Source organism: Sorex fumeus, unplaced genomic scaffold (genome assembly GCF_029834395.1).
Source record: "Sorex fumeus unplaced genomic scaffold, SorFum_2.1 ptg000039l, whole genome shotgun sequence".
Classification (NCBI taxonomy): Eukaryota; Metazoa; Chordata; class Mammalia; order Eulipotyphla; family Soricidae; genus Sorex; species Sorex fumeus.
Window position 1 is genome coordinate 14,258,222 of NW_026606096.1, and position 23,833 is coordinate 14,282,054.

A 23,833-nucleotide genomic window follows, 5' to 3' on the forward strand; every position below is an offset into this window, starting at 1 on the left:
AGGACCAGCCACCACCATGCTGAGACCACTCTCCGCACACCTGAAGGTACTGGCAGAGGGACAAAGCCACGCGGGTTCCGGGGCCGAGACCTCCAAGCCTACTCGAATTGGAGTCGAGCATCTTCCACCCAGATCCTCCAAATTCCAGTAGGCGGGGGTAACACCCACCACCTGGCCCCCTGGCGCCGTGTAATCCCATCAGCGGCCAAGACTCAGAGACTTTAAAATCCAGAACCCGGACGAGAACAGTGCAGTCTCTGCCCCCGCGCCTGGGTGTTCCTTCCCGGAGTCCCTTGGAGGGGAGTGGGTTGAGCTTTCCTCCCCGCCCCGACCAGGGCTACGGCAGCCAAAGACCTCCAGGACCAGCCACCACCATGCTGAGACCACTCTCCGCACACCTGAAGGTACTGGCAGAGGGACAAAGCCACGCGGGTTCCGGGGCCGAGACCTCCAAGCCTACTCGAATTGGAGTCGAGCATCTTCCACCCAGATCCTCCAAATTCCAGTAGGCGGGGGTAACACCCACCACCTGGCCCCCTGGCGCCGTGTAATCCCATCAGCGGCCAAGACTCAGAGACTTTAAAATCCAGAACCCGGAACCGCGCGGCCGCATTCGCGGCCGCGCGACATCTTAACAGAACTTTTTTTATGACATCTTATTGTCTTATTCCTACTTTGGACAAACTTGCAGGCTATTGAATGTAGCCTGCCCACAGGGCAGAGTCTGGCAAACTCCCCGTGGCGTACCAAATATGCCAAATACCAGTAACAATGATGGGTCTCATTCTCCTAAATAGCCTTGAATATAATCTCAGGGCAAGAATGAAAGAGACGTTACTGGGGCCTGCTCGAGGCAATCGACGAATAGAAATACATGAATAATAAATACAGCAAAGTGTTCAAGGTTAGTGGGAGCCGAGAGCGAGCGTTCCTGGGCGCTGTCGTTGCGCGCGCCGCCTCCTGTGTTCTGAGCGACCTAGCGGACGCCGAGCGGGCGAAGATGTCCGAGTACATCCGGGTCACGGAGGAGGACGAGAACGACGAGCCCGTCGAGATCCCGTCCGAGGACGATGGCACCGTGCTGCTGTCCACGGTCACGGCGCAGTTCCCGGGCGCCTGCAGCCTGCGCTACCGGAACCCCGTGTCGCAGTGCATGCGCGGCGTGCGCGCGCCTGGTGGCCAGGGCGGGTTCGGGAACAGCAGGGGCGGCGGGGCGGGGCTGGGCCACAACCAGAGCAGCAACATGGGGGGCGGGATGAACTTCGGCGCCTTCAGCGTCCACCGGGCCATGAGGGCCACGACCCAGGCCACCCTGCAGAGCAGCTGGGGCATGATGGGGATGCTGGCCACTTCATCTTGTAACACATCATCAGACAAAAAATTCATTTTCAAAAGAGATTTGGTATTATAGCATTTGTAGAGAACAGCCAACATAAGCAACAGGTTCTCAACAGCCTGCAATGCAATTCCTTAAACATCATTATAAAGAAATTAATGTAATAAAGTAAAAAAGAAAACACATAAATACCTTTGTGATAAAGATTCAAGAGAAAAAGAATGAGAAATTATCCTGAATTGCAAAAGAAAAATTTGCTGATAACCTTTTAAGTCCTAAATAAAGAGAAGTTCTCTTTAATCAGACCACTGCATTCTCAATGTAATATACAACATAATTTTAACAAGATTACAGCATATAACAACATACAACAATATAACAAAATCAAAGATGTAATCATCTACTTCCTGGAAGAAGAGGCCAAGCCTGTAAAACTTAACATGAACTATTCCCAAAACAAACTAATATGACCTCCACTAAACACATTTTAGATCTACCACTGACATTTAGTTAAACCACCGAATTTTCTTACCTACTTCCTTTTTCATATTTCACATTTCTTATTTCTCTAATTTTTCAACATGTGAGTTCTGAAAAGACCTCAAATTTTGTCAGAAAAACAGTGCCTAATCCCTGACCAGAGAAATTTACTTTCATATTTCTACTTTAGAAAAAAAATCATTAAGATTGTTGATCTTTAAGAAAAATAGAAAAAAAAATTGTTTTCTGCGGCCAGAGAAATAATACATGGATAAGGGGATTGGCCAGCATTCAGCTGACCACGGTTTTATCCCAAGTATTACATATGGTGTCCCAGAGTTCTGCCAGGAGTGACCTCTAGTGCAAAGCCAGGACTAAGGCCCTAAGCACAACTGTGTGTACCCCCAAAACAAAATTAAACAAGCAAAAGAAACTTTTCTGTTTTTCTAAAATAAAGCACTCCTCTGAATTTATAACCGATTTCTGTGTCTCTCTTATTCTCTAGCATTGCTAGATACTGAACCGGCAGCATGATTTTACACCAAAAATCAGCTTAGCATTTAGAAATGATTTATGAGACACTAAATTCATAATTATCATAATTATAAAATACCTTAAAATTTAAATATTTTCAATTAAAGTAAATAAAAGCAAATAACGCAAAAAAGCAAACTTCAATTTAGCAAAGTTACATTTTCGTGCGTCTTTTTTTTTCATAAAATGTTTCTTTTGGAAATAAATCGATATTCAAACAAAACACTCCTATAAATATTGGCACTTCTCTGGGATCTTAGAGTAGAAAGAACTCTTTCCAGATAGCAGAAACTAAAGGAGGGTAGAAAGGGAGGAGCAGGAGTATCGGGTTCCTAACACTTACGAAGAATGAAACTCTAATGAGTAAGATGCTAGAGCAAGGTTTGAATCTCTTCTCTGTCCACAATGCTGCACAATAGACCACACACCCATCTCAGAAACGTTAAGCAAGCGAATCTCTTCTGAAATACTTAATTAAAAAGGGTTTGCCAGGAAGACGCTAGTCTCCCTAACTCCATCCACCTGCCACAATAATCCTTAAAACCAAAGCTTCGAAAACAAGACTGAGAGTGAGTCTCGCTAAGCTGCCCCCTACCCATACCATTGGGTAACAGAACTTGGGTGCCTCTCTGCCTCCGTGGGTCATGTCACTTTCTGGAGTTGAAGAAGTTCGCTCTACACCGGGATAGCTGTCACACTCACCTTTGCGCGCAGCACCCTTCTCCTATTTTAAGTCCCCGGCTCTCAGTCCCTCCTGGAGCAGAAAACCAATTATCTCTTGCCCAAGCTTGCTTGAGCCTCAATAAGATTCGACTCCACAGTTAAGAGAAAACCTGACTCAGGTTGGAGCGCAGCAGCGCTAAATCCAAGACAAAGGTTGCCCGGCTGGTACACAGCGCCTCCCCCGGCCCCCAGCACCACCCTGGACCATAGGTGCGGGTCCCCTTCCAGCCCGCACCAGTACCTCGCAAGCCTGTCCAAGGGGCTGTCACTGATGCCGCGCTTTCCGAGGGGTGCGGCTCTGTGACTAGTGTGGAGCTGGTGTAAACAGCGCGCCTCGCACTGGGCATCCACCAGAAAGGACTCGCGCGCGGAGCGGGCGCTGGGATGCAACAAAGGTAACTAGCCAGGGCAGGAGGCTCCCGGAGCATTCCCTCCTCTCTGGACCCGCCAGCAAAGGCACCTGCTGCTGGGGCTGGTGCTCCAGCAGCGCTCTAGAGCTCTAGCTTCGCTCGGGTTCGGGGACACACCTGCCGGGACACCCGGCCCGGGGCTGCGGGCTCACTGCCAGACCGGAAGGCGCAGGGCCGTCACTCACCCGCGGAGGGCGAAGTCGCTCAGGCGGCCGCCTGCAGGCGTGCAGCCAGCAGCCCCGAGCGCTGGCATCTCCCCATCCTTTGTCAGTTGTGGGCGGAGCGCTCATGCGAGCTCTCGCGGCTGTGCAGCTGGGTGGCAGGCAGCCGGGCTGGGGCTCAGCTTCCCAGCCCTCTCCCCTCCCCGCCTCCCCCTCCCCTTCTCAGTCCCGCTCTTGGAGCCTCCACTCACTTGGCTCCCATGATGTCATCTGGTGGAAATCTGCCATGCTCAAAGACTGGAATAATCCAGCGCTCACGCGGGGAACGCCGCGCGGGCGGAGGCGGAGGCACAGCCTCCAGGTGGACCCCGCATCTCCTCGGCCAGATAACTGGAACCCAGCGCAGGACAGGGGAGGGCTCTGCGAATCCTGAGGGCCGGGTGGGAGTGGTGGGGATCGCGCCAGGAGAAAGGGTCACTCTCAGCTGAGATTGCTAACTCCACGGATACACTTGCTAGCAGAAGCCCAGAGGAAGGAGAAAGTTTTGTTTTTGTTTTTTTTTTTGGTTTTTGGGTTTTTTTGTTTTTGTTTTTGTCTTTTTGGAAGCTCCAGAGCTCAAAGAAGGACATGGACACCTGTGCTGCAACCAGGAGGATAATTGAACTGCTGGTGGCCTGAAGTCCTTGCTTGCCAGGGAAAGTTTGGGATGGCAAACCGGGAAGTGCCAGTGCCAAGCAGCTTAAAAGGGTGGAGAAGGAAGGACCGCTATGGGAAAAAGACTGAACTGAAACAGTGAGAAATTTGCTGGTAATTGTGACCTCTGAAACTAACAAACGATTCCCATAAGATAGAACCCAATAGCTGAAATTCACCAGTATTTTAAGTATTGCACCCCCCTCTTCTTCTTCCCACCAAATATTACTGAGCATTCCCAAGACAAACTTCTTTCTAAATCTTACCCAAATGGTGCTTTCTCTGATGAAACCATTTAAATCACAAGAGGTTCCTTATGAACCATGAAAGATGTGATGTAAATTCTTCTGTTACTCAAGGTTGCTTATAACATCAATTGATGCTTTGTTAGAGATCTTGGCAAACAGTTTCAGTGCGTCTGAAGATTCTCCTGAATTAATGGCCATACGCGCATGCGTGCACTCACACACCCGGGTGCGCGCGCACACACACACATACACACACAACCACAAGCACACATCCACGGAAAATCTTAGAGTCAAAAATACATCTATCTTGTGCGACTTGATGTTGAAAACTCCATTAAGAGAGGACCCCCAAAGAGGTCTGTGTGTGCTTTAATGTTTACAATAGTCTCTTAAAGTTCCCACTAACTACCTACCACTATTATTAGGAACAAACTTAAGATTGCAGAGAACATCAACAGTCAGTACAGGCTGGTTAGGAAGCTGAACCCAAAAGCAGCTGGGTAGGAATGTGTGACTTTTCCATGAGAGTTCATGGAACATCATTCTTTCAAAGCATAAAAATTGAGTATAGCATTTATTAAAATGTGGGTAAAATTAGAGTTCCCTTAACCTCTATAAATAAAAAGGACCTATGATAATAATAACTTCAAGGCTAGTCCACTGGAAGTATTCTGAGGAAAAGATAATAAAATAAGTGTTAAAAAGTAGACTTAGAAATTGAAAAAGTGAAGACAATGGTACATGGAGTTTAGAATTAATTTAGAAAATCTGAAAGTACTAACTTGCGTTTATTGATTTTCAATGTTAAAATCTTAATATGCATCAAATTATTGATATATTACTAACATATGTTTTATATATTTTAGCATTCTATCAGTGCTCTTATTTTATTTTAGTTTTTGTACTTGGGCCACACCAGGCTGTACTCAGGGCTAACTCCTGATTCTGCTTTTAGGGATCACTCCTGGCTGGACTTCAGGGACTATATGGGGTGTGGGGAATCAAGCGAGGATCAGCAGAATGTAAGGCAAAAACCTTAACTACCTTACCATTAATGCTCTTTGGAAAAAAAAAAAAAACACGATCACTTACTTTAATGTTTTGTGCAACATCATATGCATTTTTCTTGATGACTGCATACATATTAGGCATTTTGTTAGTCAATGGTGGCTCTCCTCAGTGGTATGCAGTCTTTCATAATTATAAGGAGTTATTTGTATGAAGTTACTGTCAAACCAGTAAGAGTGCATTTTCAGGATTGTTGGTAACCTGGACATGTTTTTCCCAAATACCCTTGCCTCCCTCTGTGACAAGGCCCAACTTGCTCATATTCACCTTCATGACTGTACCTTTGGTGAGAGCACCAATGCAGCATAGAGTGGAGATGAAGGATCTTTTTTACACCAAGTGTTAGCAGGCAAAAGGTAACTTTCAGTTCAAGATGTGGTTCATGAAGATGAAGTTCATGAAGGTGGGATGCTCTCTGTAGCTTGCTGAGCTCTCCGAGATGGAGGCAGGAAATGAACCTGGGTCAGCCGCATGCAAAGCAAACGCCCTACCAGCTGTGCTATCACTCCAGCCCCAAGTAAGAAATGAATGGGATGAATTTAAGAGGAACAGCAAAAGAATCATTGGAGTCCCAGAGTAACAAGCAGGCAACTCCAATGAAAGTAATAACAGTTCAAGAAATCATCGCTGAAAAGTTCCCAAAGCTGGAAAAGCCAGGAATCCAGATCCAAGAAGCCCAAAGGGTGCCACTTAAAAGAAATCCCAATGAAAAGATCTCAAGACATATCCTAATAAGAACATCAAATATCATAGATAGACACAACACTGAAAGCAGCAAGATCAAAGAAGGAAATTACATGCAAATAATCATACTTTAGATTTACAGCAGATTTTTCGTATGAAATTCTCCAGGCCTGAGGTCAGTGGTGGGATATAGTTAAAAATTTAATGAAATGAATGCCTCACTAAGAATACTTTACCTAGCCAGATTCTCATTCATATTTGAAGGAATCATACATAACTTCATGGATGGACTTTCCTTCCCATAGGTAAAGCCGTTTACCATAAGCCCATAGTGAACTTTATACTCTAATGAAGAACAGGTTTAAGATCAGTCACACGATAAGATTACCCACTCTTACCAGTAGTGCTCAGCTTAGTATTGGAAGTCCTCACCAGAGAAATTAGGCAAGAATAAAAAAGGACACCCAGATAGAAAAAGAAGTCAAGCTCTCACAAATAACAAAAATAAACTATACTTAGAAAGCCCTAACGACTCTTAAAAAAGAAACAAAACTATACTTAGAAAGCCCTAACAACTCTTAAAAAAAGTCCTGGAAATGATAAATTTGTATAGTAAAGTGGCAGATTATGAAATCAGCATGTAAAGTTCACAGCTTTCCATATGCGAGTAGAGAAACACAAAGGAGAGATTTTTTTCAAAATAATTTTTACAGTAAAGGCCCTCCCGCTGATCATCGATTTGCTTGAGCGGGCCCAGTAACGTCTCCATTGGAGACTTTGTTGTTACTGTGTCTGGCATATTGAATACGTCACGGGGAGCTTGCCAGGCTCTGCCCTGCGGGCGAGATACTCTCTGTAGCTGGCCGGGCTCTCCGAGAGGGGTGGAGGAATCGAACTCGGGTCGGCCATGTTGGCTGCGTGTAAGGCAAACGCCCTACCGCTGTGCTATCGCTCGTGTCTGAGAAAAATAAGTACCAAATACATAGCAATCAGCTTAAAAAGAGAGGTTAAAGACCTATTCAAAGAAAATGACATGACACAAGACGTTAGTTAGAGAAATAAAAGTATACTTGGAGAAATGGAAGCACACCCCCTGCTCTTGGATGGGGAGCAAAATGACAATAGTCCTCAAAACTTTGTATAGATTCAAGATATATGACAATATATATATACCACAATATCAAACTGTACTACAAATGGTAGTAATTAAAACAGTTTGGTACTGGAATAAAAACAGACTCTCAGATCAATGGAATAATATTTAAAATGTAGAGACAGATCCTCAGGTACAAAATCAGTTAATTTTTGAAAAAGGAGCGAAAAGCATAAAATAGAACAAGGAAATCCTCTTCAATAAATGATTTTGGTAAAACTGGTCAGCCATATGCAAAAAAAAAAAAAAAAAAACCAGTAAACTCAGAATCCCTTTCTAACACTTTGCACAAAATTCAGATTCAAATGGATTAAAGACCTCATTATCAAACAATAGTCCATAAGGTACATAGAGGAACTGAAAGTAAATTATGAATAATTTTGTAAGACATGGTGATTTAATATATTTTAAGAAAAATAACTATGTGACAAAAATATTATGCAAAAGCTAAAGAGAAAATAACACTTAAATTTCATCAGTACTGTGGGACCAGACCAATAGTACAGCGAGTAGGGCATTTGCCTTGACATGGCTGACCTGAGTTTGATCCGTGGCATCCCATATGGTCTCCCCAGCACCACCAAGAGTAATTTCTGAATGCAGAGCCAGAAGTAACCCTGAGCATCACTGGGTGTGACACAAAAAGAAAAAAAATCATCAATACTGCATTATTTCCATAAATTAAGTTGCACAAAAAATGTATACTGACTTTTTCTTAAGTTTTCTAAAAACAGTCTTGTTCTCGATATTTCATTCACTCTCAACAGAATGACCATCTCTGAATGCAACAGTTATATATACCTAGGTCGAGAAGTCAACATGATGAATCACCTGGCACCTGAGTTACACAGGAGGAAGAGAGCAGCTTGGAATGCCTTCAAGAGTGTTGAAGAAATAACTAAGAGGACAAAGAACCTCCAGCTCCGAGCACATCTCTTCGATTGCACTGTTTTTCCTGCATTAACATATGCCTCAGAGACCTGGGCCCTCCGAAAACAGGATGAGAACACTATTCAGGTATCTCAAAGAAGAATCAAAAGAGCTATGTTTGGAGTATCATGCTTCACTCAAATGAGAGAATCTGGAGTTCTGATCTCCATCAACGCTCAAGAATCAGGGATGCTGTCTCATTTGCCAAGGCATCAAAAATCAGATGGGCTGGACACATAATGAGGTTTGGAGACGACCTCTGGACTAGAGCCATTACTGACTGGATTCCATGGGACGTCAAAAGATCACGTGGATGCCCACCTACGAGATGATGAGACTTTTTCTTCAAGACCCTGAACGATCAGTTTGAGGCTCTTCATGTTCCTAGAACTGGCAGATGCCATTGGGCTATACTAGCACGCAACAGGGATGAATGGAGAGGTTCCTGGCGCCTGCTCGAGCAAATTTATGAGTAACAGGGAATCAAGTGATCAAGTGATCAATAACTTTATTTTCTTAATTTTTATTGGAACCCATACACTTAAAGTGGCAGAATTTATGAGATTTATAAATGTTAGTGATAGACTTTCTTAATTTAATTGAGCAGGATACCTAGTCAAATGAGTGAGCAGTTCAATGTGTTGATCTATGGATGTGGGAATCTCAGACACTGACATGAAGGTGATTACTTGTATGACCCTAGTAGTAATGAAGACCTGCAGTTCCACACTTAGTGGACCTAGGTAGGCATCCAGAATTACACTCAGAGCTTCCTTTGGGACTTCAATTAGTGCTTAGGATCAAAATGTGCAAGAAATGCATCATAACGCCTGTACTTTCTCTCTGCCCCTGATTTCTATTCTTAAACTACATTTCTTGAATCCAGGGAAAGTCCAGGAACACAATGAGGCATATATAAAATAATTGGTACTTCTGTGTTACTTGTAAGTCCTTAAAAATGCACTTAACTTTTCTTACTTTTGTGGGCCTCATCTGTCAAGTCAAAGTGTTAATAACTGCACTATTTCTCTTATTAACATATCGTGAGGAGCAAATGACTATCAGAGATCGAGGTTTCATTCCAAAAGTGTCACGAACTGATTTTGTCAATACCATTTTTATTAAATATGGAAATTAGACTGAGTTTACATTTACACTGTGCCCTTTTAAAATGAGTTATTTTTAGAGGAAAATATCTGATCTTATATGTGGATTGTGCATTTTATCTTGAAAGTAAATATTATTGTATTGACCTACTCCTTTCAAATTTCCTTTTGTAATATCTGTTTCACCTGGGACTTTAAAAAGATAAAAGTGTTTCTTTGAAAAATCAAATCCTTGGAGAGGGGTGGATTAGCCCAGGACCCACCCAAACAGAGCCCTGGGAGCCACTTGCTCCCATGCTGCAAAATTGCTGCCGTTTCTCTGACCAGACTCCATCGTCTCTGGACCAAGTCTCACGCAGAAAAATCACCCTGCTGAAAATTTGGGTATGTGGGTATTTGTGACTGAAATCTCCTGACTTTCTCAGGGTCAGGATGGGCTACCTTCACTCATCCCCCTGTACTTCCAGAAGTCCAGGCAGTCAGGTCCACACTTCAAAGCTGCTGCCCAGTTAAAAACTTTAACTCCAGCTCTGTCGCCCAGTTAAAAATTCTGAACTTCCTAGAGTGACATCTCCAAACTCTCCGTTACTAATATTCCAGTAGTAGCTCTCCAGATTGGATAGACATAACATAGAAAGCAACCAATGTGGACTATCCAAACAGAAAGCTGTAACATTTTAGAAATCCCTCATACAAGAACTTAATGTCTCCATGGTGAATAATTACAATTTACACTGTCTTCTAAGGAAATATTTTTTGATCATTATGTTAGCAAATTATTGATAACAACCAATATAAAATAAATTATTGTGGGCCTCTTATGGAGGTAGGCTTGAGGGGTGGTTGGAAAAATTGGCAACAATGGTAGAGAGAAGAAGAAAATTGTGGTGAAAGTCTTTAAGAAATCATCATGAACAAGTTTGTAAACTACAAACTTAAAGAAGATGTAGGGGGTGGAAGTTATGTAAGTAAGCCTTTCCTATTTCATGCAAACTCCAAAATGTATTAGCACAAAATTTCTTTAAAAGCTTTATTCATGATAGGTAAGGAATGATTATTACCATAATGTTATCCAAATACAAAATAAAATTTAATGCAATCTATCTTGATTTCAGAGTTGAAAACTTACTTATGCAAATGAGAAGAATAATTTTATTACATTGTATTAAAGGGTTTATTTTCTTTGCTTACATAATTTAAAATCATCTAGCAATCACAAATTTGGCTCTTACTGATATATTTTCGGATCATTCTAGTTGCCATTTCTTAAAGTTTTATTGGAACAAATAATATAAAGTAAATTTACTTTGTGCCTAAGAGGGCAAGTTGGAATTTGGAGGGAAAATGGGAACATTGGTGGAGGGAAGATCACATTGGTGGTGTTGAAACAGTAAATGACTGAAAAAACTGTATAATGAATAACATTGTAAATCATGGTGTTTTTAATAAAAGCAAAATGTTAGCGTAATTAATAAAAATCAAATCCTATTAGGACAAAATATAGCATTTTATTCATTTAATATTTTGTAGACAGCAATTATCTCTTAAATAAAGTTCTGCTAATAACACCACTGATGTAGTTCTATAATTATTTTTGTATGTTTTTCACAAAATATTAGACATAGCATAGTAATTTCCTGTAACTTTATAATAATAGTTAAAAATATCTAGTTTTAAATCATATTGAAAATTGTTGAAAACATACTAACTAAAGAAACTAAAGCTAAAAAGTTTAAGTGCTCTTTTAACATTTCACACTTAATATTTGGCAGAACTAAAACTATAAATCATTCTTTAATATAACACATGATTTGCTAAGTAGCACATTTGTGAAGACTTCACAAGGAAAAAAGCTGAATTTAGTTTTAAAATCTAATATTCAAAAAGGTTCAAAAAGATCAAAATATCTTATGTATTGATTTTATTTGAGAAAAGTTAAGAAACAAAAAAAAATTCTAGGGACTGGAGTGATAGCACAGTAGGTAGGGCATTTGCCTTGCATGTGGCCAACCTGGGTTTGATTTCTCCATCTCTCTCGAAGAGCTAGGCAAGCTACCAAGAGTATCCCACCCTCAGGGCAAAGCCTGGCAAGCTCCCCATCACATATTTGATATGCCAAAAACAGTAACAACAAGTATCACAATAGAGACATTACTGGTGCCCACTTGAGCAAATCAATGAACAATAAAAAGACAGTGCTAATATTCAAAAAGATAACTAAATTGGTTAGGAGCAGATTTCAGTATTCAGATAGTATCAGCTTTCTCTAAGTTCTGCGAAGTAGCTGAGTGAAATCCTGTCTGATTTTAAAAGACAAAAATGGCATCAAAATTCTTTGAAATTGAAACTGTATAGTTTGTAATTTTTTTTTTTTTTTTTTGCTTTTTGGGTCACACCCGGCGATGCTCAGGGGTTACTCCTGGCGGTGCTCGGGGGACCATATGGGATGCTGGGAATCGAACCTGTGTCGACCATGTTGGCTGTGTGCAAGGCAAACGCCCTACCCCCTGTGCTATTGCTCCAGCCCCATAGTTTGTAATATTTTCTACTATAATTTTAGCTTTTTCTTTTTTTGCTTTTTTATTACACCCAGCAATGCACAGGAGTTACTCCTGGCTCTGCACTAAGGAATTACTCTTGGCGGTACTTGGGGGACCATATGAGGTGCTGGGAATTGAACACGGGTCGGCCTTGTGCAAGGCAAAGGCCCTACCCGCTGTGCTATCACTCCAGCCGCTAAACTATTTTTGTTTCTTAACTTTTCTCAAATAGAATCAATATATGATATATTTTTATAGAGTACTTTTTCTTTTTCTTGTGGAAACCATTGTTCATATGCCATGAAATCGTGTTGGTAAAAACATGAACATCTAATAAAAAAATATCTAAAAAGGACTTGCGTTTAATCTTCCAAAATAAGAATTAGGTACTTATGTATCAAACTATATTGGATAACTACTAGATAGTGTATATAAATATAGTGTGAAAGTAAGCAAAAAAAGGGGGGGGGGAATAAACCTTTAATTTTTATACATTGCCTTTGATAGATGAGAAAAAATCTCAACAAAAGTACAAAATATTTTAGTTGACTTTATTTTGTTATAAGAAGGCATAAAACTGAGCTAAGAATTCTGAGCAATAAGATAGTGAGTTGGGCATTTTCCTTGCATGTGGACAACTGGGTTTGATTTCCTGCACCATGTACAGTCCCTGGAGCCCTGCTGGAAGCAATTCCTGAGCACAGAGCCAGAAAGAACCCCTAAGCACTGCTAAATGTGTCCCCTCTCCTCAAACAAGAAGGAACAACCCCCCCCCCCCCATAAACGCTGAACTAAAATGTATCATTAGTTTCTAGCAAATAAAATAGCACAGTGGTAGGGCGTTTGCCTTTCGCACAGCCAGCCTGGACGAGCCAGGTTCGATTCCTCCACCCGTCTCAGACAGCCCCGCAAGCTTCCCCGTGACGTATTCGATATGCCAAACACAGTAACAACAAGTTTCATAATGGAAATGTTACTGGGCCCGCTCGAGCAAATCGATGAAGAACAGGAGGACTCTCTTCTCTCTCTCTTCATTATCAGATCTATATTTAATGACCAACAAATTGAAAATCATGTAAGAACTACCATGTCCTATGAGGAAATGGTGTCAGCAACTTTAGTAAGGACTTGATCCCTAAGGTAAATGAAAGCCCCGAGAGCTTGAAAAGCCAAATTTCTTGCATGAAACATTATGTCTGGTATCATAGCTGTCTTTCCTCCTACCAAACATGTAAACCACTAGATTTTACTCTAAAAAAGAGTGCAAAATATGTGCATGCTGAGGAGTTCTCACTGGGTTTAAGCAAAAAAACAAAAAAAAAAAAGATTTTCAACATCTTTTAAAAAATCCTTTATGAAACTAGATATTTAAGTTCTATTTTGTAAGATTGTAATCATCCACTTATTCGAGAAATGCCATGTGCTAGATTGCTTTGAGCATGACCACTCAAAGCAAAGTTTCTGCCTAACTTTATCTCTTTTCCTTACATCTTTGTTTTGGCTTATTTTCAATTCAGTGTCAAGCCCTATATTTTTATGGAGAATTGATTTCTTTAAAAATAGATTGCTCAGGCTTTCCTTACTGATTTTAAGACTGTGCTTAAGGATACTGTACCCTCTGTGGTTCAGTGTCCTTTACCCAAGGACACACTTGATCAATTTGTGATTTAGTTCTGTTCAACAAAGAAATAATCTTTATGGATGGAGGTGCATGCTTTCAGTTGTCACAAGATGAAAGCTGTGTTTCTTTCTTTCTTTTTAAAATCTTGGCTGAACAAAAACAGCATCAAATTTATTCACTGAACACTGTAATTCATTTCTGGTCCTGCAGCCATTTCACTTTTTTCTACTGACTTTTCAGGCACCATCTAGTTTTATACTTAAAATAGACAATTTTGAGCTCTTATTAAATCTGTAAAATTCCTCAGGAGTTTCTTCTAAAACCATTTATCTGTCACTTTCTTTGCTTTTCATTGCAGGTCCAACACCAGATGGATAGTAAGCCTTCTTGATATAGAGAAAAAGGTAATGCATTAGGAGGTCCTAGAGAGTGTCTGGTATGAGATAAACTAGACTATGTTTAATCCAGAATTCAGTAATCTTGGTACACCTTTCCCTTCTTCCTTTGTTCTGACTGTAACGATTGATTCAGTTTCTGGAATTAGTGTACCATGTTTATTGCTTGCAATAGATACCTACTCTAAACAGAACAGTTGTTGTTAGAACTCTGATAACAGGTGTAATACCAAATCATCTTTTTGTACGATGAGTATTCTGTGCACCTACTTGGTATGGACACAAAGGTGCTAAGGTACACGTGAGACTCTACACAATCTGAGAGTTCATCCAGATTTTTGAGAAGTTGAGGTTTTCAGGCTGAGATAAAAACCTCATAGGTTATGTTATTTGCAGAGAAAAAAAGTTAGACCCCACCTCCAGCCATGGCATAGTTCCTTGTCTTTACCACAGAAAGAAAATAAAAATGAAAGCATTCAAGCAGAAGAAAGTGGAATAAATGGTAGAGAATATTCAAGGAAGAACATGGACTTCTCTAGAAAAAGGAAAACAATAACTCAAAAGAGTCGTATTAAAGGAATATAGTACACACAGAAATAGGAATTGTAGATATTTCTAAGATAGAATGCCCTGAGTTGTTTTGGATAGCTGATTATATAAGATTTTATTTTTCCTAAGATGCTCCAGGAACTCTGGATTTCTTTTCATCAAATCTATGCAGAGTCAGGGATTAACTTAGTCCTGAGAATCTTTTCTCCTTTTCTGACTATATCTTGTCATTCCAAATATTTCTTAGTTTGGAAATAAATTTTGCCTAAAATTTGCCTCATGGTGACTGCCTATTTCATTGTCATCTCTATTGTTGCTATCCCTCCATTAAAAGCCCTCGTGGTACTAACTATAACATGGATAAATAATTATATCCAACATCTTGCTTCCGTCTTGTATTTCTTCCATAGAGAAGACATAGTAAAATCTATAATGCATTAAATCTGATATTTTCTCGTAAAAGAGAAAACTAAACTCTTGTTAGTCTTCTACCATGCTTAGAAAAAAATCAAACGTCCCCCTAAATTTATAAAATTATATAGTTATAGGATATGGCCGGGTTAAGTCTCCATCAAGATCTCTTAGCTTCTGTATACTATGAATAATTCATTCTAGTCACCTGACCTTTGGATATTTATTGAATTAGTCAGGCAAGCTCTTAGAGTATATTTGCACTGCATATTTCTTCTTCTTGGTGTTTGTATTCACAGAAGTCTTTTTGTTTTTCTGCTTTTAAGCATTAAGATCAAATGTTACCACCTCCAAGAAGTTGTCATGAAAAAAACATTGAAAATACCTCACATTAACAATCTATTTCCTTGAGTTCATTTGTTGCATGTTAATTATTATCACCTGTTAAAACAATCAGCAAACAACAAATAAGATGGATTTTGCTTAAAATACATCAGTTCACAAAAAGTTTAATCTTTCATTCCTGGCATTCTAAAATTAAAACCAAGAAATGGATACATTTCAAAAGTTTATATTGGCATTGAGAGGACAGAAAATATTACCAACATGACCTACACATGTTTAGGTGGGGTTGTGTGAGAGTATTTAACATATGTAATATAAAATTCACTATCTGGGAAACTTTAGGTGATAACTTTGAAGTAGAACAAAAAATATATCAAAGAGAATCCTGCTCACGACCTCAGCCCACTAATGTCTAAGGAGACCTAAATGACTACACTAACATAAATATCCTGAATTGAATCCTAGGTCAGAAAGAGGGTACTGGGGAAAAAAACAAGATTGAGGACGTAGGAGAAGTATATGGGATTTTAGTTGCCAGTCTCTCTTGGCTCATTTAATGAGTCCATATGACAAAACACTTAAATTTTGTATTGCAAAACATTGCAAATATTTTCTAAATTATTATGTGGATACTGCTAAGTATTTGCATACATAAGGTGTTGGTGTTAAGAGAGACTGGGTGTGATGTACGTGGCAAACCTACCACATACCTAGTTTCACAACTTTTCTGTACCTCTAAAAAAGTTTATATTTTAAAGTGATAGGAGCAAGGATGTAGCTCTATCAAAAAGTTCATGCTTTTTATGCAAGAGGAGTGGGCATGAATACCAGCACCACAAAAATAAGTAAGTAATAAAACGTCTGGGCTGGAGAGATAGTGCCGAGAGTGAGGTATTTTCACTGCATGTGATCAACCCAGGTTTCATCGCTAGCACCTAATAAGGTCCCCAGATCCCCACCGAAGTGATCCCTGAGCACTGAGCCAGGAGTAAAGTGATCCCCGAGCACTGCCAGGTGTGGCACAAAATACAAAAATAAAACATAAAGCTACTTTCTTGGAAAAATTTTATAAAGACAAGAAAATACCACGTTCACAGAACAGAAAATATGGGTGGTCTCTTTGTTCATCGAAAGTTCCCAGGTAGGTTCTTTTTTTTTTTCCTCCTGCAATACTTTTGTGGGTTGTTTTATTTTTTTTTAATTTTTATTAGCAATCACCATGAGGTACAGTTGTAGACTAACAAATTTTTGTGCTTGGGTTTCAATTATACAATGATCAAATACCCATCCCTCCACCAGTGCCCATTTTCCACCACCACGGGTCCCAGTATCCCTCCCACCCCCCATCCCACCCCGCCCAGGTAGGTTCTTAAATGAAGATGAATAATAAAGGTGCTTAGATTCAGGGTTAGAAATGAGGGAATGGGGTGTGGGGGGAAGGAAAACAGAAGAGAGACTCCTCAGGCAAGAAGAAATGTAGTACAGGATTTTCAAGTACGGCTGAGTTTGTGGTGTTTTCATAGGAAAACTGGATTTTTGCATTTCTTTTTTGTTTTCCTTTCCTTTATTGTATTGTTGTTGTTGAATCACCCTGAGATACACAGTTGCAAACGCTGATCAGGTTTCATTCAGACAATGTTCCATCTCCCATCCCTCCACCAGTGTACATGTCCCAAGTTTTCCTGTTTCTTATCAAACAAAATCCCAGCAGTTTCCTGTTTCACACAGAGGTCTTGCTAATTTAGGGCTCATTTGTGGTGTTAAGATAAATTAACATCTTTTATTCAGACTTAGGCTGGTGGGGACTGTCTCTTTAGTTCAGACAGTTTAGTTTATATATTTTACCATATGCCCAGGTATTGTTTCTTTTCTTGTCTTTCCAAGGTCTGGGTCAGAATTTATGGTCTTGGAAAATTATAAACTTCTCACTCTCAAAAGGAGTCCAGGAATTTGTGGGGATATTTAAAATGTAGAGTGAGGACAGCTAAAATGAAGACCTGGCAAGGGGAATCTGAGGTTTCCACTTTCATTATTAAGATGTTGTTATTAAGACATCATTAAAATGACTATCAAAAGCTATCTCAATTCTAATAAGATTTGATCTACAAAAATTGTGAGACTGATTCTAAAATTCACTCTAACAGTCAGGGGACCTAGGGTAATCAAAACAACTTTGAAAAATAAGTGCAGAGATTGAGGAATCACCCTAAGTGATTTCAAAAGTTATTATCAAGACAATAGAATACTGTGTATTACTATACAAACATTTGGCTACATCTTGTAGCCAAATAAGTTGCAAGAGACTATGAAGTGCACAAATCCTATCGTCCTGTTATATCTGGTTGTAGCAGACCACTGATGCTGTAACTTTTATAGGACAATAAGCTCCATGTCAGGAAGATTGTCTTACTTAATGGAGTGGAGGAATCTGAGACGGAGTCATCAACACTTTTATTGGCTCTTGTTAAATCTACAATACCCAGTTTGCATTCATACTAACCCTCATAACCAGTCTTTCATTGGTCTCCTTACAGAAAGAAATGTGCTCACACCCCTATACTGCTTTCTGGGTGCCGTTGAAGGAATGGGGTGTTCACTGACTAGGATTCTGTGTTCTCTTTTGATACTCCGTTTCAAGGGTTAGGAACTTGCATTTACAGCCCATACACTACTGCTGTCTAGTGGGAACACTATGCAAGTAGCCAGAGCTCTGTTTTTATAGGCTTCATTCCAAATCCCTCCACAAACAGTTGGTCAACAACATAAATCAGATCTGGTAAGTATTGTAAACCATGGTGCCCACAATAATTTTTTTTTAATCAGGTTTGACATGTGGGAGGGAAAGGGCCTGTGGAGAGAAGGCAGAGTCTATATTAAAGTGGAATCAAGAACTTAGATGCAATCAGGAAAAGAGCAACTCTTTAAAATAAGAAGAGTTCTGAGGAAGGGGAAACAAAGAGTTTGGGGAGTTTGGAGATGAGGAACTGTAAATAGTGGAGAGCAAGAGTAATAATTACAAAGCTGTCATTCTTCGTGAAAAAGACGGCATTCCGAAAGTGGGCCTATTTCAGATTCACAAATAAATCACAAAGAGTTGACAAAACCTTAATGACTTTAAAGTGAGACACAACACTCCTCACTAACATTCTCCTAAAGAAATATTTTTTAATCATTCTCTTAGCAAATCATTGAGAGAAAGAAATATCAAATGAATGATTGAGGGCCTGCTATAGGGGCAGGCTTAAGGGGTGGTTGGAAAGATTGGAAACAATGGTGGAGGGAATATATAATGGTGGTGGGTTGGTGTTGGAATATTGAATGCCTCTGCCAGACCATCATGAACAAATCCGTAAACCACAGCACAAAGGCAAAATGAATTAATTAAATGGCAAAAATAATATTTTGAATTAAGAAAAAAAGAAATAAGAAGACCTTCTTGGACAATGACCAGAAGGGACAGAGAAACAGGAAGTTGTTCTAAGACAGTTAAATAAAAGTTCATGGCTGGAGCGATAGTACCACGGGCAAGGCATTTGCCTTTCACCAGGCCGACCTGGGTTTGATCCTGGGCATCCCATATGGTCCCCACCTCAGGAGTAATCCCTGAGAGTAAAGCCGAGACTAAACCCTAAGCACTGCCAACAAAACAAAACCTTAAATTCGAAGATCACCTGAGGATTATTCATAAGCAATACAAAATAAATTATTTAGTCCTGGTTTGGGGGCAGGGTTTGGGGGTCTGTGTGGAAACATTCAAAATATGGTGGTGGGTAGGTGTAATGGTGGTGGGATTGGTGTTGGAATATTACATGTATCAAATTATTGTGAACAACGTTACAAAAGTAAAATTAAATTTAAAAAATAGATGCATAAAATAAAACATTGTTAAGAAAAAAGAAAGATCAGCTGAGAACTCTCAGTAATAAACTGGGGGATCTGAAATGAAAATTCAAAGTGCCTATGGTTCATTTTTGGTTTTATTTTCAATTTTCAAAGCTCACTAGTAAGGAATTCTTTCCTAAATTAACTTAGGATCAGTCCTTTTCTCATCCTAAAAAAAGTTGGATAATTTAAAAGCCAACTTTCCAATTGCCTACATCTTCCAGGTTGTTTATAGTTCAGTCACAAAACTAATCAGATTCCTTTGCCTTTCATTCTGTTTGGACATTCCTTCCAATTCCTCGAGTTTTGTCGGGGGGGTTTGTTGTTGGTAGTGATGGTGGTGTTTTGTTGAGGGGGCCACATCTGGCATTGCTCAGAGTTTGCTCCTGACTCTGCACTCAGGGATCAGTGGCTTTACTCAGGGAACCTTATGGTGTGCCAAGAATCAAACCCAGATCCTCTGGGTGCAAGGTAAAAGCTCTCGCTCCAGCCCAGTCCTGCAAGTTTTATAGAGATCATGCTCTCCACAAATTTAAGGCAGAGGAAGATTTGTGGAGATGTGGGCACAATATATGCCACTTTCCTTTGGAACAAGCAATACCTGAGAACATAACCAAGAGCCATGGGGTGCAGCTGGAATTGAGAGTCTGAAGTGGCTGACTCAAGTGCTTAAGAATCTTTACCTTTTGGGGATAGTGGGAACATTAGTGGTGGAGGATGGGCACAGGTGGAAGGATGGGTACTCGATCATTGTATGACTGAAACGTAAGCAGAAAGTATGTAAGTCTGTAACTGCATCTCATGGTGATTCATGAAAAAATAAAACTTAATCAATTAATTAATTAATTTTTTTAAAAAGGGAGCTCCTATATAAAATGGATGGTGAGGGGGGCTGGGAGGGGCCCGGGGGGGGGCGAACTCAACCTTTCTTGCTGACTAGGATCACTCCATAGCATAATTCCAAGTTACCAAAAGATCCTCTTCATACTGAGGATGAAAATGGTATGAAATGAAGAAAGTGAAGGAGACAGCATGTTTGGAAAACAATAGACACCATTCTCAGCAGGGATGTCATAAAGAATTTCATGGAGCACTCATGAAATTCTTTCACTTGGTCACTTGACATCCCCCTATTCAAACTTTAAGACCTGAAAAATATACTGTTCTTGAAATGAGCACAGGAGACCCAGGAAGAAGAAGCCATTTCATTATTATTATTATTATTATTATTATTAGTGAATCACCATGAGATACTGTTACATACTTATAAACGTTCATTTTTGCATTTCAGTCATACAATGATCGGTTACCCATCCCTCCACCAGTGCCCATTCTCCACCACCAATGATCCCAGTACCACTCCCACCTTCCCACCCCCTCCCCCTCTCCACCCTGCCTCTGTGACAGGGCTTTCCCTTTTGTTCTCTCTCTCCTTTTGGGTATTGTGATTTGCAACCGAGGTATTGAGTGGCCATCATTTCTGTTTAGTGTGCTCATATGCTAGCTTACCTCAGCATTGGATCATACCTGACAGAAGTGCTGGATTTGTTGTCATTACTAATTGCATGATGGAACTGAAATGTTTTCCCACATATTCTGCTTTCTAAAGTAAGCAGCTGCTTTGGGTTGATTGAAGAAAATCAGTCCAAACAGTAAAGTAAATCAGGGTAAATGGCTATAAAAAAATGACAGAAAGGAAACTTAAGAAGTCACTCTCATCTCTTTTCTCTATGGCATCAAAGTCAATTTCTTTCTTATCAATCTCTTCCAAATGCAGTCAGCAAAACATATAGTTCTAATTGTTTTGGGGGGGTATTTTTAACTCCTCAGTGAATGTTTTTCTTTTCTAAATTCTAAGCCTAGTTCTTGCCAATTGCTTTCCTTTTCAATTTTTTTTAATTGAGGTGGGATGCCACACCCAGCTCTGTTCAGGGGTTACTCCTAGCTCTGGGCTCAGGGATCACTCCTAACAGGGCTCAGGGAAATATATAGGGTGCTAGAGATTGAACCTGAGTTGACCGTGTGCAAGTAGGGTGCCTTACCTGCTGTCTATCTTTCTGGTCCCACCAATTCCTTTCTAATGTATTCAAAAGCACATAGATGTCTAGTCCCACAACAAGGTGACATTTCAATTAAATCCAATTTAAAAATTATGCAAAATAGAAGACATCGGTGAACCCAAAGAGCTCGATTTAAGAATGTGTAAAATACTTGAATAGTCACGTCACGAAGAATATAGAAATACATGAATAATAAATACATCAAAGTGTTCAAGGTTAGTGCGAGCCGAGAGCGAGCGGTGGTGGTCGCTGTCGTTGCGCGCGCCGCCTCGTGGGTTTCCAGCGGCCTAGCGGACGCCGAGCGGGCGAAGATGTCCCAGTACATCCGGGTCACAGAGGAGGACGAGAACGACGAGCCCGTCGAGATCCCGTCCGAGGACGATGGCATCGTGCTGCTGTCCACGGTCACGGCGCAGTTCCCGGGCGCCTGCGGCCTGCGCTACCGGAACCCCATGTCGCAGTGCATGCCTGCCGTACGCACGCCTGGTGGAGGGCATCCTGCGCGCGCCCGACGTGGGCAACCGAGTCTACGTGGTCAACTACCCCAAAGATAACAAAAGGAACACGGAGGAGGCTGATGCTTTGTCGGCGTTGAAGGTGAAAAGGGCAGTGCAGAAGACGTCTGACCCCATCGTGCTCGGCCTGCCCTGGAAGACCACCGAGCAGGACCTCAAGGAGTATTTCAGCACCTTCGGGGAGGTCCTCATGGTCCAGGTAAAAAAAAAAGATATCAAGACTGGTCACCAAAAGAGGGTTTGACTTTGTGCGGTTCACGGAGTATGAGACCCAAGTGAAGGTGATGTCTCAGCGACACATGATTGATGGACGGTGGTGTGACTGCAAACTCCCAAATTCTAAGCAAAGCCCGGATGAGCCTCTGAGGAGCAGGAAGGTGTCTGTGCGCCGCTGCACCCAGGACCTCACTGCCGACGAGCTGCGGCAGTTCTTCTGGCAGTATGGGGAGGTGGTCGATGTGTTCATCCCCAAGCCCTTGGGGGGGGGGGGGCGTTTGCTGTCGTCACGTTTGCAGATTATCAGGTGGCCCAGTCCCTGTGTGGCGAGGACCTGATCATCAAAGGCATCCTCTGCGTGCATATCTGCAACGCGGAGCCCAAGCACAATAGCAATAGGCAGTTAGAGAGAAGTGGAAGATTTGGTGATAATCCGGGTGGCTTTGGGAGCCAGGGCGGGTTCGGGAACAGCCGGGGCGGTGGGGCGGGGCTGGGCCACAACCAGGGCAGCAACATGGGGGGCGGGATGAACTTCGGCGCCTTCAGCGTCCAGCCGGCCATGAGGGCCACGACCCAGGCCACCCTGCAGAGCAGCTGGGGCATGATGGGGATGCTGGCCAGTCAGCAGAACCAGTCGGGCCCGTCAGGGAACAACCAGAGTCAGGCCAACATGCAGAGAGAGCCCAACCAGGCCTTCGGCTCTGGGAACAACCAGTACAGCGGCTCCAACTCGGGCGCCGCCATCGGGTGGGGGTCGGCCTCCAACGCGGGCTCGGGCAGCGGCTTCAATGCATGGACTTCAGCTCCAGCATGGACTCGAAGTCGTCGGGCTGGGGCATGTAGGCTGGGCTGGTCAGTTAGACGCTAAAGACTGGTGGGAAGTCAAATTTTTCTAAACTCACGGTAAGTATATTGTAAGATACATATGCACTAAGAATTTTCAAAATTGGTTTGTTTGGTGTGGAGTATATTTAGCAGTAATTTTGACATTTTTCCTTTAGAAAAAGAGGAAAAGCTAAAGGAATTTTCTAAGTTTTCTTACATAACGGGTTGAACTCTTGAGTATTTGAAAGTGAACTGCTGTTTGCCTGACGGGTAAACCAACACCACAATTGCTATCAAGAAGCTTCTCCTGTAATATTTTATCCCTGGACTTGTCACCTGAGTTATTTGCATGTTCAAAGTGGAACCCATTGGTTAGAGCTGCATTCTTTCCTCCTCGTTTTAATTTGAACCCCACCATACGGATTTTCTCCTTAGGAAGGTCCCTGGAGATCGTGGTGTTGCAATGTTTGGTTCTTTTCTTTCTGTGTGTTTTCTTAACACTTGTCTCCGCTCATATGCGAGAGTACGATATGAAGCCTTCATTTAATCTCTGCAGTTCATCTCATTTCAAACGTCTGTGGAAGAAGCACTCACTGACAGGAGTGCTGTACTCACTGCACCGTGGGGCTCCGTCCGCTGCTTTGCCCACGCACTCAAGAGCTCGTCCCCACGCCGCCCAGGCTGCGTCTCTGACGGTGGGTGTCCCATTTTTATCCGCTACTCTTTCTTTCCTGGAGTCGGATCAACGCTGTGACGGCAAGGCTGTGCTGTGGACCAGAAGGCTGTCTGAACTTCTGAAACCTTGTGTGGGATTGATGGTGGTGCCAGGGCATGAGAGGCTGGTATGAGCGAGGACAGGAGAGCGCGTGCAGAGACTTGGTGGTGCATAATGGAGATTCTTTAACTGGGCGAGATGTGTCTCTCAACCTGTGGCTTTGGTGCAAGAGT

At 41.6% G+C, this 23,833-nt stretch overlaps 1 pseudogene; it reads left to right on the forward strand.

Annotated features, from left to right (window-relative positions):
- The first annotated feature begins 1,000 nt into the window (after positions 1-1,000).
- On the forward strand, positions 1,001-22,903 carry LOC130028138 (TAR DNA-binding protein 43-like; annotated as a pseudogene).
- Positions 22,904-23,833: the final 930 nt, after the last annotated feature.